The sequence below is a fragment of the Pyxicephalus adspersus genome, chromosome 9 (assembly GCF_032062135.1).
Source record: "Pyxicephalus adspersus chromosome 9, UCB_Pads_2.0, whole genome shotgun sequence".
In the NCBI taxonomy this organism is placed as follows: Eukaryota; Metazoa; Chordata; class Amphibia; order Anura; family Pyxicephalidae; genus Pyxicephalus; species Pyxicephalus adspersus.
In genome coordinates, this window is record NC_092866.1 from 14,497,707 (window position 1) to 14,514,428 (window position 16,722).

Here is a 16,722-nt window from a genome sequence, read left to right on the forward strand (position 1 = left end):
TTACCCCATCCCATCCCACGCCACCCCTCCCATCTTCTCAATATGCTTCCATTGCTGCCCAGTCTGCTTTGCATCAATCCGGTCTTTTTGGCTGACTTTATTCTAGATAGCATCTGTCATCAGTAAGTGAGATACAGAGGAGAGCTAAGGGGTCACCTCTGATGGACACCACTCCTCATCTTCACAAGTCAAGAAAGAGGCTCAGAGACCCCTGCCTCCTACAATTATTCATGCAATTCTCTTCTCACTGCCCCCCACTCCTTGTCTCCGTCAGCAGCTTGCTCTCTAGCCTGGCCCCCTCCCTCCCCTTCATTCTCTCTCTCTCTCTCTCTTTTTCTCTGTCTCTCTTTCTCTGTTGCATTCCTTGCCAGAAGCTGCAAGCTTCACTTGGATCTCCTCCTTCCTAGGCTTGGAGTGTATAGGACTTTAAGATGCTGCTGGGTCTCCAAAAGCTCTCCATGTGACTGGGACCTTAATATTCCTCTGTGGTTGCCAACTGAAGAAGCCAAGACACCCAGGTAAGGACCCAGAAGGGACCTTCTATCTATCTCCCATCTCTTTGCATCCTCTTGCGAGTTGAGTGGATGCCACAAGGGGATCTTGGCGAAGCTGGCAATGAACAAACCTGGGGGATGTATTGACTCCTGGAGGAACTTAGAAGCCAGCTTGGGCTAGGAGCAACTGTTTGGCCATTTGCGTATTCCTTGGAGCCATTTACGTGTTCCTTGGAGCTATAATACCTCTCTATCCATACTTCCCCAAAAAGGAAGAATCTTTATGGCTTGGCTGATTTGTGTCATTGTGGTTCTGATCTGGCTGTGTTTACTTTTTTTTTTTTATAATGCATTTTTTTTTATTTTTGGTTTTCCCCCTCTATGTTTTTGAGATATCTGGATACGTTGGCTTCTGAAGGAGGTGTCTTTTTTTGGGATGAGATATGCAAAAGAGGATATATTCCGGAATCTAAAAATCCAGTTTTCAATTAATTTGGCTCAGGTTTAACCAGTTCTGTGCCAGGAGGAAGCATTCCAGGGCATCTTACTGATCTAACGGTACCCAGCTGTTATCACCTTTCTCCTGGCAAAGTGGTAACGGCAATACACATTTGCCTTTCCCTCTGCCTAAGAAAGAGTTAACCCCTCCTGTGGTGGAGGGATATCTGAATATAAACTCTCTCATCAACTCATCTACCTTTTACAATGAAATGGCTGAAGAGTTCTTTCCTGCTGTGCATCCTAAACTCTGCACCAGGGGAAGCTTTAGAGAGCCCTTTGGCACAGCAGGGGTTAGCAGCATCTGTTCTGCATGTGTGATGCTGATATTTATTTAGGGGGTTCATGTGTTTGGGGGGTCTGGCTGCCATGGTGGGAGAGGCAGCTGCTGCATACCGGTGCCATTAAACCATCACCGTTAACTATTTGACCACCGAGCCCCTTTAATATAAAGGCCTTCTGCTCTGGAAAGGGTTAAGCCCTGCCAAAGAAAATAGTCTGAAAAGAGCTTTGGTTGCAGATGATGCAAACGACTCTAACCTTCCCCCAGATTCATTGATTTCATGCAAAGGACCCTAAATATTTAATTTAGAACACATCCTGTGGCTGTAGTCGGAGGCATCCTTAGGGTATCTTTATTAGCAAACTCTTTGCAGTGGAGGGGGTGACCCAATAAAGAGCAGAAAATGTTGAAGAATCTATTGCATTTTGCACTGTTTAGGTAACAGAGGGACAAGGTAGCTCCTATCTCCAGCATCCAATACTTTCCATTACCCCATTGGGTAGGTGGCCTTTCATATTCATTCAACGCATGTCTGTACCCCTTTGCTTAGATTATATCCAGTCTAGCAGTTATGATTGGTAAGAAGGCTGCAGCACTGCATAGTAAAGCTCGCCCCATCTGCCTTAATAGCCTTTCAAATGATCACAGATAGAACTGTGGTCGAAATTACATCCCCCACAAAGAATAGATTTTCTTGTGAATTATTTAATCATGGAACAGTTGACTGAGAAAGAATAACAGACCGACGAAAGACTCATCTCTTCTTCACCCTCCTAGCTGTTGCCATGTCCGTCTATTCTCTTTAATAAATATATATATTTCAGGCTGTAGACACCCAGCCCTACTGATCGCTCCTCCATATCACTTGTACTCTGTCAATAAAATAAGCTTACTATTTAATTAAAACCGGCAAGTCCTCAGCTGCTATTATAAAGTGTGTCTAAATCAATTCTTTTTTCCGCTGAGGACACAGCAGACAAGTGGATGATTGTGAAGTGTCTGAATTTTTACGAGAAGGGAATTTTAGGTCCTTTCTTTTATTACTGTCACAGTTGGAGACCTCAGCAGAACAGAGAACTAACACTTTATTATACTCTTCCCATAAACTGGACTATGGGATACATAGTAATGGAGGTAAAAGGACTATTGTTAAAAAAAAATAGCAATCAACTATTAAATGCAACTGTTGTATCACTAAGAGTTAGGAGCCTCTAAAAATGTTTCACTTGAGGCAAAACGCACCAAGAACAATGATACATATACCTTGTTTAGTCCAGGTTCAATAGGCTGGGCAGTTAAGACAAGAAAATTGGTGCAGAATCAAACCTTGGCTAAATATATTCCATATTAACCTCTGATGTTATAAAAAACGATGCAGTAATGATTTTTTTTCCAGTTGTAATGATTATGTTGAGCGTCTTTAAAGTTTCACCAAGAATGGCCAGCTCCCCAGTGGTAGCCAGATGACCTTTCAGCAAGCCGTGTATCCGACCCCCCTTTTACACAAAGAGGTGAACTTACCGGAAGAGAAAATGAATTCCAGATACAAAAAGGCTGTAGTTTAAGTGGTATCCAACTGTATCAGCCTATACTACTCTCTACTTTTTATAAAGGTTGCTGAATTTCTTTCAAACTTTCAGGCCTAAAACACTGATGGCACATTAAATATAAATCACTAGCTCTCGTTTTGTTTTTGATCATTTTCACACTGCCGAATTTAGAAAAAAAGTAAAAAAATGTAATGCAGATTTAAAAAAAAAAAAAAACTACCTTTGGATTATTTTATTTGACACTTTTATTGGTATTCTTGAATTGTGAAGTTTTCTTTTTGCCCTTTAGTTCTGATAAATAGTTTTACTTTACTTTTTTTTACAAGAGTAGTTTGGCAAAGAATATATAAAAAGTAAGGCTTTGTTTAAGAAGCCTGCACCCAATCTGTCTGTGACTAATTAGTAGGGGGTTAACCAATGAGAGCTAAGTTTAGAGTTCTCCTCCAAACAATTAAGTTTATGCCCTCCAACAGCAAATAATGATCTGGGTAGACTATACAATGCAGCCTGTGTTTTTCTGGTACCAGACTTGCGTTGAAGGTGAAAGGCCAATGTGCCATAGGGAATATTGCTTCAGCGTTATTTAATAAGTCTCAAGGAAACAATAACATTGTGAATTGATGATCAGGTCTTGTAGCACAATATAAAACGGCCTTTATGTGTAACAGCATAAAAGTTAGCATTCTTTCAGTAGACATTTTTTTTTTTGTAGTTAAGTATATGAAAGAAGTTATGGTTAGTTGTTCCACCAAAGGGCCTTTTGTTGGATGAAAATGCTTCTTTTGAAGTTGGATGAATTGGCAAACCTGGAGCATTATTTCACAAATGTGATTAACATTTATTCATTGTGACCAATCAGAAATTAGAATTCATGACTTGGCTTTTTTGGCAATTTGCAATTGGTTGGAGTTGATTGCTGTGTGTTTCCACTGTATTAAAAATGCAATTTGTATGTAGAATATTTTGCTGTTTATTGCCATCATAATAGAATGACAACATTGCATTTAATAAGTAGTTTGGAAATTTAAAACACCAGTTTGGGTTAATTCTTCATGTGTTGATCCCTTAAAATTTGAATTAATATTATTATTATTATGTATTTATAAAGCGCCATCAGTGCTGTACATTAAATAGGTGTTGCAAATACCAAACTAATACAATAGACCAGCAAGAGAGAGAGCTTACAATCTAAGAGGTGGGGTCTATATATTATAAGACAGAGAATTAGGAATTTTAGGCATCTATTTGTATCCGGAGTAGAAGAAGAAGTAGTAAAGTGTGAGTAGAAACCTGAGAGCATTTCTTCATGTATATAATGGATGTATGTAATAGCAATACACTTTGTTCTAACAAGCCCTACCCAGCAAGGACATCACTGAACATGGGTCCAAACAAGAATAGTCCTCTGGTTAATATTTAAAAATGACCATAAGAAGAAAATGTCCACCAAGCCTATAGGAGCCAACTAAATTATGATCCTGGAGTAGGTTTAATAATAATTCCTACTTATTGGTATGGTATATGGGTCACCATAGCTTTGTATAGTCAATTAACTAACAATAAAGAACAAACTATATCCAAAGAAAGTTTATTACTGAGCATTCTCCTTTTATAGTACAACAACCCAATAAATAAGTCAGCTCCTAGCGTTCAAACGGTTCCAACAGCTTCGGTCTTCTTGGCTGGTTATAAAAATGAAGGGGAGTATACGATGGTCTCTTTGTCCAACGCATGAACCTCGTTTCCAAACTTTCATAAGTGAGACCCTCTGTGTTTTACATTGAAACAAGCAACTAAAAGTCAAACTATTCCTTTGTTTACTTGCATTCATTTTTTTTTTTCTTCTTTAATGACTTCCAGACAAGGCAACAATAGCGCCGACTTAATGTGCAATGGAAAAAAAAATCTAGGGTATTTTAATGAAGGTTTGGCACTTTGTGACACAATAGTTATGTGAGTTGTGGCATTTGACTCCCATTTCCTGGCTGGCCCCATCACCCTGATACCTTCAATATGCAGATACAATGCCCCTTTTTTTCATCTGGAAAGAGTTTGTTCTCAGCAGTAAGACAAAAAATTCCTGCAAGGCATATTGTTTTCAAGGCTGTCAAAGACCCTGGAAGGCTCACAAGCAAGCCCCCGGACTGTTATTTTGTGGGGGGAAGTGTGAGGAGGTGTATGAAGTGCAGAATTGGTGGGGGTGGGAGTGAGGGGTTAGAGCTACAGTATCTCCACATCTGGTAATAATTCCCTCACAGGTCCGTCTGATGTTTTCATTGCCTTTACATAGGCACTTTACTCCAGAATCTTCAGGCGTTTGCATTTCTTTCGCTCATGTTCTCTTCATTCCAGGGCCTAATGAAGGCCTTATGTTGCCTTGTGAAGGGGCTACGGTTAGTTTGAGGCCATTTTTTTCTTTTTTAATCATTATACATTCTGTAGGGCATCAGCATGTTAGCTTGCTATGGTTTGCCTGTTCTTTAGGATGGTTTAAAGCCAACCCGTGACATGTGATACCAGATCGGAATGTTGCAGATCAGAAATTGCTTTTTTTTTAAGTTCGTGTTTCGATTGTTTCCTAATCAAAACCAGCAGATTTGGCTCCCTCTGTTTAGATCTGCAAACTGAGTATTGTATTATATTCAACCATAAATTATTAATATTATTACACAGAATTGTTATAGCGCCAACATATTAAGGAGCACTTTACAAAGTCCATAGTTATGTCACTAGCTGTCCTTCAAAGGGGCTCACAATCTGATGTCCCTACCATAATCATATCTCATTACCACAGTCTATGGTCAATTTGGGGAAAGCCAAATAACTTAACTGTATGTATTTGGAATGTGGGAGGAAACCCATGCAAACACAGGGATAACCTGCAAACTCCATGCAGACAGTGTCCTGGTCAAGATTCAAACCTGGGACCTAGCGCTGCAAGGAGTGCTAATCTCTGAGCCACCATTATATTAAATGAGCACACCAAATGACTTTAAAATGGTAGCTGATTTAGTTAGTAAATGACTGAGAACCCAAACATTCTTTGCTTTGTGACAGGCTCTCTTGTACTAGAATGTACTCTCTTGTACTCTCAGGCACCTGTACTAGAATACATAGGTAGGCTGCCATTGTTGAACTCTCTGTAGGGTGTCTCTGGATTCAACATTTTCTGAGTAAGCAATCTATAAAAATTCATAAAGTTGGAGTGCTGGATCTGCAAACTTTACTGGGTCATAGCCTTAGAGTAATATTACTCCTTGATCAGCATGGCAGCCAGGCAACTTGTGCATGAAGGGCAATCCTTACAGAGGTAAAGGACTTTTTCTTGTATCTGATGATCTGTATAAAAGCACAGGGTGGCAATTGTGGTTTTCTCAACCAAGCTAATAACTTCTATGTTAAGAACTCACAAAGTAGGGCAGTAAGTCATGCACAGTAAGATAAAATAACCCTGGTTCAAAATACACATTACACATATCCATCAATATGAGAATAAGGCCAACATTGACGCCAATTTATTATATCATGTTTGATACCCATGGGGTCAAGGAACCCAAACTAAATCTCTAAACACAGGTTTTGCTTTGTTTGCTCTCCTATTCAACCTCTTTAACATAAATTGGTCCGCAAGATACATTGCAAGATTGTCATAAATAGATTTGCATATCTTTCGTTTTGTTACTTTTTATTCCCCAAGGACCGCCCAGGAGGGACTGTCAGAACAAAGCTGGTATAAACATTCAGCAAACTAGTAAGTTGCCAGATTCTCTGACTAATAAATGACCATCGTATTGAAGGGATGGGGGTGGCCTGGAGTGATGAGATCTCTATACTGAGACCCAAGGGGAGTTTTGTTAGCATAGTGATACCAGTATGGTATAAAGAGGGCCAAAAACATGGCTTATCAATGCATGGTTCATGTAGATGTGACAATGTATGAAAATCCTTAGCAGCCAACCAATCAGAAATCTAGTTCCATTCCAAGGATTGCTAGAAGGTGATGTGATTGGCTTTGCTGAGTTATTGTGCCCTCCAACTTTCCCCTCCTGTATATATGACTTGTGGAGGTTTAGGGATTTTTTAAATCTAGATCTCGCAGTCTGACACTTGGCTATTTTCTCCTTCATCCTGTAATGTCTGGTTTTGTTGTCTGTTATTTTTATAGAATTTATTCAGTCACATTGCTGTATATAATTATAATGTTACCTCTTTGTGGTATTGGTACAATGTGCACTGTTTATGGTAATTACAGCTTCATCAGGTTGTGCGGTTTTGTGTATAGTCTGATTACACGTGTCATGGCTTCCAACTTTGGCAACCTTTTCCCTTGAGGGGATTGAGTAAGTAAATAGGTTCCGGTTTCTTGATGATAAGCCAACAAAAGTTTATTATTGGAAATGTAGTTCCACTGAAATCAAAAGATTTATTTTGATATCCAATAACTTCTTCATATTTATTCACCTTTCTTCTGATTTTCTAGGCAAGCCTCTCCTGACCTTTTTACATGGAAGGGAACCCTTTAAAATAACTTTCAGGTCTTCAGGTAACCCCTACTATGATTACTGTGGTAATTGGTCATGGTGGTCGGGGAAAGAATTCCTCTTACATTGCTGAGCATTGGGAAGAATGCCACCCTTACAGATAGCCAAAAAGGTCATTGGGGCCACTTAAACTGACCGGAGAGTCACAATATTCTTATTAATCAAGGAACCCCTCAACCTCTGGAGGAACCTTAGAGTTCCACTAAACAATGCTTGAGAAACATCGATGTAGGCTATACTTCTGGGTATGGAATGCATGTTTCTTTCTCCCATTCCACCCTCAATGAAGACGTGGATAAATGGCAGGAGGGGTGGGTTGGTTTGTTCTTGTTCAAGTGGTGCTGATGTGATAGAAGTTGAGAAGCATGTTGACTCTTTAAGCTGATTCTTCATTGTGTATTACATAGGCTTGGGCAGTGTGCTTGATATGTTGCATCTGTAGTGGAGGTCAATGATCTGGTCAAACTATCTGGCAAACAACCAGAAATTCTTTGGTATGTGAAACATTTCTCCTATTCCTACAATGAAAACTTGGGTAAATGGCCAGCCAAACACCAGAACTTATCACCTGGAGGTGAATAAAAGAATGCTAAATCCAGTTCAGGAGAGGTGACTTGGAGCTTACCCAGTGCTTCCTCTTTGCCAAAAGGAAATGTGGTGGCCGGCAATGAATGGAAGAATAAATAGATAAGGGCACAGCATTAAAGGAAGCTAAGCGGCTTCAAAAAACTGATGCCTGTTTTGGTGTAATCAACAACGTGGTTTAAAGCAACCAAACCTGTAAACGAGCAATGATCTCTGGATGCAATTGCACTGCAGCAATACTTTTGGTCAACAGAAGTCTAATAGCTGTATTGGAATTCATCAATCAGTAGAATGTAGTTCACACAAGGACAGCCCTGGTGCACCCTACAGAGATCGCCAACAAACACGGATTACAGTTTCACCCATTAGCTTAATCTGTAGAATGAGGAACATAGGCAATATCCACCTTCTATAGACAGCCATAGTGTTTGTTCAGTAAACATTTAAACAAATTTCATTATTTAAAGGCAATAACTATTCCTTTTGGAACATGTATTTCCATGATAGTTCATACAATGCATAACAATAAAATAAAATTTATACAGGAGGATTCTAGTTGCCTCAAATGCACTCGTGTACCAAGAGTATTTGTTAGTTTGAAGTTCACTTAATAAAGTATTTATTTCTGAACTGTGAAATTGATGAACTATATTTAACTTTCATAATCCATAAATTGGAGTGTTATATAATATCCACATATATAAAATAATTGAAGCTGCATACTCTTCCCATTCTTTTTTTTTGGTTAGGGTTAGGTTTCTTTCATGCAGAGCTGAGCTTCAGAATAAACGTGCTTATAAAGGTATTAAAATATTTTGGTAAATGCAAATAGTACAATTTATTGAATTTGCCTTGATATTAGTCTGTTGCAGCATTAGAAGCAGCACTAGGAACTAATCAGGCTGGTGCACATGTGCTCATAAGAAATATAAGAGCATGATGAGTTTGCTGATGCTCCTTTACTATGCACTTATATGCAGGGGTGGGGAGGGTTGGGTTGTCCAAGCTGTGCTGATGTGAAGTTGAGAAGCATGATGAGTCTTCAAGCTGATTGTTTATTGTCCAGTCCATAGGCTGGGGCTGTGTTCTTGCTCAGTCTGTATTACATCTGCAGTGGAGGTCGGTGACCTGGCCAAGCCATCTGGCAGGCAACCAGAATTACAAATCCTTTGGTATGTGAAACATTTTCCATATATGTAATACAACTTTGTATTTAGTTGTTGTGGTTTCTGCAGCTGTAACAGTTCATATATTTTTGTGTATAGCTGTAAATTTCTATTCTAAGATTTAGACTTCTGTGCTTTAGATATGTGAAAACTGTATCGGTTTCCATTACAATGCTATTAGTGCTATTATAGTAATACATGCAAAGTGCTATTAATGTGTTCTAAAAATCTTACACTACTACTGCACCACATGGTTCAAATTTTTATATAATCTGAACAATATTATATAATAATTTTTAACTTTTTAAATCTGCAGCTTCCACTAAGATAATATTTTGCAGGAATAATTTATTGTTATGGGGTGACAACGCTCTGTTCTTGTTCTTTAATTGCCCTGCTGTGTAGTCATGCCCTTCTTGCATGGACATATTGTGCCCACAGTCATGTGCAGATCATTTTGTATCACATACCTATAGACATAAAATGTCTGAAGGCAATCAGCAACTTTGGGATCCCAAAAAAAAATGCAAAGCAATTGTTTGTAATATACAATGCTTTCGGAAATATTAGCCACCTTATATAATAATTATGATAAAGAATGGACCAAAGGAGAAGCTGGAATTTCCCCTGTCTGCGTTCTGTTCTTGTCCCCAATATAGCCCACAACAAAGAAGAATTTCCACCCTGTATATGTGTAATAGTCTGCAGCTGAATGTGACTGATATAAAACTTTTTTATTTTGCTTTTTTTTGTATACTTCCCCATTCCCGATCATTGCGGATTATTGTCTTGTTCTTGGCAGCTTCTGGACAAAGTTTGTAACTATTTCTGCAGAGCTATTAATAATTCTTTTCACACAGATACTTAGCACAGTAATCCTATTGCATCAGCTTAACCACAGCCTCACTTCTCTGTTCTGTAGATAATGCTTAGGTGCTTAGATTGTGTATGTGTTGTCCCGGTCCTCATGCTTCATGTCTTTTATAGAGTACTACAACTCAACAGGTTTTCCAGCTCAGCTGAAGTACCCTGTGCTGCTTTTAATGCACTTACTGACTATTATTTGGCTATTTTGGATGAGGCTAAATATGGGCATTAAATACAAACCAGGTATGGACGATAGCTAGTCATTTTTTTGTAAGTCATACTAAAAATGTCTGAATTGGTCGAACATTGATGGTTAATGTCCCAGCAATTTGGTTAAATATGCTGAAATGGGTGGAATGATGGAAAAGTGGTTTTAGCAGAAGATTCCAGGTTTTATTTGCAAATAGGGCATCGCCTGCATTGAGTTTCTTTGTGTTCATGTGGATTTTCTAAGATATATAAAAGTAGAACAAATGTCAGTAATGTAGTAGTGTGTGTTTGTTTTGCTTTCCTGAGTCCCTTTGTAACAAAGTTACTTGGATGAATGACCATTTTTCATTCCGTAGTGTGATCACACAGCAGCATTGACACCCTATGTAGTCTTTTATGGACATGTCCTTTTAATAATAGTGTTAATATTATTACACACTATTTATTTAGCGCTGACATATTACACAGTGCTTTACAAAGCCCATAGTCATGACACTAACTGTCCCTCAAAAGGGCTCACATTCTAATGTAAACGTGATTTAAAGTACAATGTTCTCCCTAGCCCCTTCTAGCTGGGTGCACTGCCCGGCATTTTTTAGTTTTGGGTGGTTACTGAAAGGTTGAGTCACAATATAGGGGTCACCAACCGCTTACAGTTTCTTCCCACCCAGCTTCAATCAACTCTGGGGGGAATACTAAAGTAGGCAATAAGTAAAAAGATGAAAGTACAACTAAACTCACTGTAACATTGTCACATGGAGGTTGGCTTTGGCATTCAAAATCCATTTTGCTCCAGAAAAAACAGCCTTTTTCTTGGCTAACTTTCAGCTTTCTGTGTACAGTCTGGCTCTATACTCATGCCAAGCATACAGTTGGGTGGAGAGGCAATGTAACTTCTCGCTTGTCCAGAGGATTGTCATAGGATCTGTAAAAGTCGGCAACAGATATGGTGGTGGAGGAGGGTGAATCAGAGACATGATCCTCAAGCTCTTATCTCTAGGGGATAGAACATATAGGGATATATTTGTGCCATGATCTGGTTGTTCTCCAAAAAATCTTGTGTATTTATTGAAAGGCCCTGGGACTGCTCCAAGGTGCCGCCATCTTGGGGGTGATATTAGCAGGTCCAGCAGAATCTCTGCATTACTCGCCTACACTTCTTCCCCTGAATGCTACACAAATTGTTATGTTGAGAGGTAAGGGCTTAGAATTGTCCAGCACCAGCTGTAAATAAACAGTCTTGGAAGTAGGAAGGGCTTTGGTATGCAAGAAGGGAGGTGACTGTTCTTGGGAATTGACTCTTGCAGTAGTAATATTTGCTAGCATTGCAAGTGAATAAAAAAATATTCTGAAATACAAGGCCAATAAGCACGTAGCTTCAAAGTGTTTGCAAAGCTGTTAGAAGCAGGATGTATCCAAATCGATACAGTGGACCACAGAAGCTTATGGCAGGAAACTTTATTCCATAAAAGGTTTGGAGACCTGGAGTTCCGGCACAGAGATCCCAATAAGCCTTTCGGGTTGTCCTCCGGTGCTTACCTTTTGTTTGGCTCTTGTCTGAGGATTTCGCAGTTCACTGGTCTGATGCTGGTACATCCTAAAGCTTTGTATCCCTTTTGATCTGTGATTACCCTTTGTATGTTTTTTTTTGTGATTCTACCATAGGATACATACCACACCCAGAGAAAGTGATGGTTGAAGGAACATACCATGACCTTCTAGTGCACTATAGATGTTTGCAGAAACCCTCCTGGCTAGATAGATCACTTTTTCATTTCAATTTTAATAGTGAGACTGATGTATTTTATTATAATATTCAATCCTATTTTTGCAGTTTTCTGTCTGCATAACCCAAACTAGAATGTCCATTATAATAAAAGGTCAGTAAAACTAAAGTAAGACCCTAATAATAAGAAAAAAAAGATGGAAAATTGTCCATGGAGAAGCAAAATGGAGGTGGTAGGATGCCCATTGTGTTAATAACTGATTAACAAAAAGGTATTTAGATGCATGTACACCTAAAATATTCTGTTTTATGAAGAACATGGAAAATTTGTGTTATTTGGGTAATTCTGTAACTGTGTCCAAAAATACCAGCACATTTGCACATTTGCTTACATTACAACAGCGTTCCTTATATATTGCTCATTCAGCTTATACCCTTACTATCTTTGCAATATGAATAGCATTCTTCCTCTCACTATACTTCTGGCTCCCAACCCCATAGTTTCATCATATTCCTTCTGCTTTCAGGCTCTGGTAACTGATATTTTAGGCATATTCTTCAGGAAGGTATGGACATTCTTATGTCTAATGCTGGTAATAGAACAAGAGTATCACTTCTGAAACAATAAGCTTTTAGATATATCTGAATTCTTACAAAAAGTGTTTTTTTAATCCATGTAATACTTTATGTATTGGAGTTCTTTAATGTCTCAAGGCCTAAAAATAAGATACCTGCATGTAGAGGCACTGTTGTCACCCAGTGAAGCACCTCTGCTAGACCTGGATTGATTGCAATTTCTGAATTTGCTGCAGTCTTTGTACTGCATACCTCCACTGTGATCAGAATAAAAGGCATTGCTCGTTATAGACAGATAAAGGAAGCCTACCATATACAGGTGCATTATAGTTACTCCACTGCCCCTGTCTTTCAAGGGAATTCCTGGTTTGGAATATTGTCCTGGATCAGGTCTTCTAGATCAAACATGTGAAACTCAAATTTAACAGCGATCTAAACTAAGTGTAAAAAATTTTCATAAGGCTAGATCTATTAAAACTTTCATTGGACAATCAGGGTGATCCACCAAACCTAGAATGGATTTGGTCCAGGATTGAAAACATTTGCCAAAATGCAAAATATTTTTATGAGATCCATGTTTATTGGATCAACCAGGTTCCCCCATGATAATCTGTCATCTCCAGTCTTGGAGAGCTGTAGTAAATCAGACGCTTTGTTTCTTATTTCCATTGCCTTTACTATCAATATTTCCTGATTTTATAGAAAACCTCAGAGCAGGACAGTGCCATATAAATATTCTAAACATTAAGAGATGGTAAACAAATATATTTGCTACCATCACCCTTTTCTTCTGCACTGGATGGGCACTTCTACATCGTCACATACAATAAAGAACATGGGGAACGGCTGGCCTTATGTTGTACTCAATACCATGATGAAATTACTTTAGAAAATAGTTTTAGGTGGGCCAGTGGATTGAAACAAACAGTGATGGTGTCTAAAACAAGTTCCTATCCATCTCTTCAAACTTAGGCATCATGGAAGAATGGAAAGAATATAGGCAATGTACCAACCAACAAATGTAAACACATCATGTTTGTAAGCTGTAAGAAAACCCAACTTTGGAGTATTTGTAGAAATCTTTGAGAATGAATTACTTGACAATACATGCAGCTAAAGAGGTCAGCTGGTTGCTTGTTAGGAATATATTAAGGCCCAAACGTCCATATTCTGTGCACAGGGACACTTTAAGCATTATTTGTATTGTAAAATCCATTAGAAAGAGGATCCATACATGGGTGATGTGATGCTTGAACTGAAAACACTGTATTTTTTTAAATGTCCTGATTTTGATAATGACTGGCCAGCATGTTCCATTGTCTAGAAAAAAGGGGTCCACTTAAAAAGCAGTGAATCTGACATTCACTAAAAATTCTCTGCCATTGAAAACACATGGACCTGGAAAATTCTCCACCAAAAAATGTTTGATGAATTATTTAAAAGACCCCAAACATTTAAAATATATATTCTGCCTTTAGAATTGGATCATGATTGGACAAATATTGCTCCATTGTCCTCAAAATCAATTTTCTATGTAGCAACTTTGAATCTCGGAAGTGTCCATGGAAACTATTTTTAAAATACAAACAGCTACGGATATGATTATGTGTGATAATTAGTGACAAGGATTGTAGAATTGTCCGCGGGATATTTCAGAGCTGCCAATTTGAGAGACAAAAGAGTTAAACGTGTGGATGAGCACAGCCACTTCAGTGAACACGCCGTTACCTTAATAGCTGACGATTATTCTTTTTGAACATGAGAGTAATCACTAGAGGGCAGTAATGTTCTTCCGTAAATCTCAACCGCTGGCCTATGTGCATCTCAGGGCACTGTGCAAAGATGGTTTGTTACCTTCAGCAATGTACAAAGTCTCCAGGGAGACAGAATTCAATCTAGCTGTGGTTCAGCCTAATGCTCAGGCAGTTTGTCAGGATTAACATCTTTCTAGTCAGTGGCTCCTCTTACCTATAGCGATGTCTGGGCACCGCGCTGCAAAGTTTTGGGGGAATTGCATAACTTTATTTTTTTTTTTGTCTCCAGAGTTCGTAAAAAGGATGAGAGGAGTAAAGGCTGATTTAAAGAGATTTGCTGTCTATTTTCATGTATCTAACAGAGAAGCACTTCAAAAATACAGTGCAGAGATGAAAGTAAATGAAAAATGGTGAGAATAGAACCATAAACACAGCACAGGGTGATAAGCTGCTGATCTTTTGTGACTGTCGCAGGCTTGAGCTCAAAATTGATGCTTAGAGGAAATCGAAGATATTTTGTATTTATAGAGAATAAAAGAGTCAGGTAATACCGGTATGATGATCAGTCACGGCTCAGTGATAAAGTCTTCTTAATGATCAGAGGAGATGTAGTGTGTTCAAAATAAAAACCTCAAATAAGCACCCGATATATAGCAGACGCCATCCTGTGCCTTAATGCCATTAAAATAAAAAAGGGCACTTACCTTTACTTTTGCATCCCTCGATCCCTCTACATTTGGCTTCCATTTGCCATCCTGGATTCGTTCTTCGTCCCAGTGTGGAGGAGACACCAGGCGCCCCCATCTTCTACCTTTGTCTTCCCATTTCTGCCTATGTCCCCTGATCTTGCACTTTGCAGACACATAATCAGATGCTTCTGTAGATGTAAAAAAAAATACCTGTGCATGCATGAGATTAGAGAATTTACAATGTGGGAAGAAGCCCTTTCTGTGCATGTCTGAGATTGGGCATAGGCAGAAGGAGCAGCCTGAAGCCTCCTGGGATATGTGACGTAGGTATAGCAGGAAGCCCCGGGCTTTCCATTCAGTTTTTACTTTTGCGGTGGTAAAGACATTGGCTCTGATTTATTAAAGCTCTCCAAGGCTGGAGAGAATACACTTTCAATAGTGAAGTTGGGTGATCCAGCAAACCTGGAATGGATTTCTTAAAAGGCATTTGCTACTTGTTAGCAAATGTTTTCAATGCTAGACCAGATCCATTACAGGTTTGCTGGATCATAATAAACCAGGCCCAGTATGAAAGGGGCCTACTCTTCTTTAAAAAATATATTTAGAAAAAAAAACAAACCCAAGAAAAAAAAAGTGATGATACATCCTCTTTAAAGCCCAATTCCAGTTTTAGCTCACCCCCAATTTTTTTTACATGCCTTTGTTTTAGGGTCTTTGATATAGTCACCTGATGTCATACATCTTCATTGCCTTTGTAAAGCAGAACTAAACTTAACTTCCCTCAATCTCTGGCACATCTTCGCATGGTCTTCTCTTGTATTGTCCTCAGCCTTCTGGGTTGGCCAAGCCGGGCTTTATTCATTCACAGCACCTGGGTATGTCAGAATTATACAGAGATCTGTGCAGCTCAGCAGACATTTAGTAGAAGATTGTGAACAGACTGGTAAGTTTGTTTTATGGCAGAGGAGACATATCCTATCCCTTCTGTAATAAAGAACTTCTCTGCCCGTTTTTTTCAAGTTCTGCTTTAAGCAGTTGTTGGGTCCCATGTAATAAGGGGGCTTGGTTTTGCGGTATTCAACTGCTGATGGTAAGTTCCTAGGGGGTGGGTCCTTAATGCTTTATTTCTTGATACAAGAGGATTTGGGGATGAGTAAAAGAAAACAAAACAGACTAGAGTTAAGTTGAATGCAGGGTGTTTAAATACATACGTTGCCCTGGTTTTTCCCCAAGGCCCAGTTATTCTCCCATTAGGTTTCCTAAATATCATATAGAAAAGCCAGGTTGTCAATTGCAGCCTGCATGTCAAAGACATCTCACCATTCATGTGACACTCCAGGGAAAGTGGTTAAAGATGGAAATCAGGGTTTACTTATGGGCTTTTCAGAAAATGTCAGAATTTACATATCAGTGGAGCACAGTTTAGTCTGGTTAGTCTACACTTTCAATAAGCAGCACATTTGAAACAGCTGATGGAGAAGATTATGAAGGTATCACTTGTGTTTACATGTTTGGGGAATAAAAAGATTCACTTTAATTGTCTTCTTCTGTTGTTGTTTGCATATCCCAACTGCAGTGTCATTGAAGAGGCTGCTAGCTACTCCCCAATGTCAAAAACCTTTGGCTAGTTATTGGCTTCTTAGGGTAGCACGGTGGCTCGGAGGTTAGCACTCTGGACTCTGCATCCGTAAGTCTACGAACACACGTGCACTAATTATAGTTGGAAATGAACAAAAAAAAGCACAACGACTGGCCAACGATGCCGATGAATAAACAGTGTCGC

The 16,722-nt window shown here is 39.0% G+C and overlaps 1 protein-coding gene across 4 annotated transcripts in view; it reads left to right on the forward strand.

Annotated features, from left to right (window-relative positions):
• The first annotated feature begins 228 nt into the window (after positions 1–228).
• Positions 229–16,722, forward strand: part of CDH11 (cadherin 11) — an 85,252-nt gene continuing 68,758 nt past the window's right edge. The window contains exon 1 of one of the 4 annotated variants that reach the window (XM_072422680.1): positions 229–518. The gene's annotated coding sequence lies outside the window, so the exon portion shown is untranslated. Of the gene's footprint in view, positions 519–9,033; positions 9,124–10,098; positions 10,228–11,699; positions 11,785–16,722 lie in introns of those variants that run through there. The other 3 variants (XM_072422682.1, XM_072422681.1, XM_072422683.1) reach the window with 3 other exon arrangements.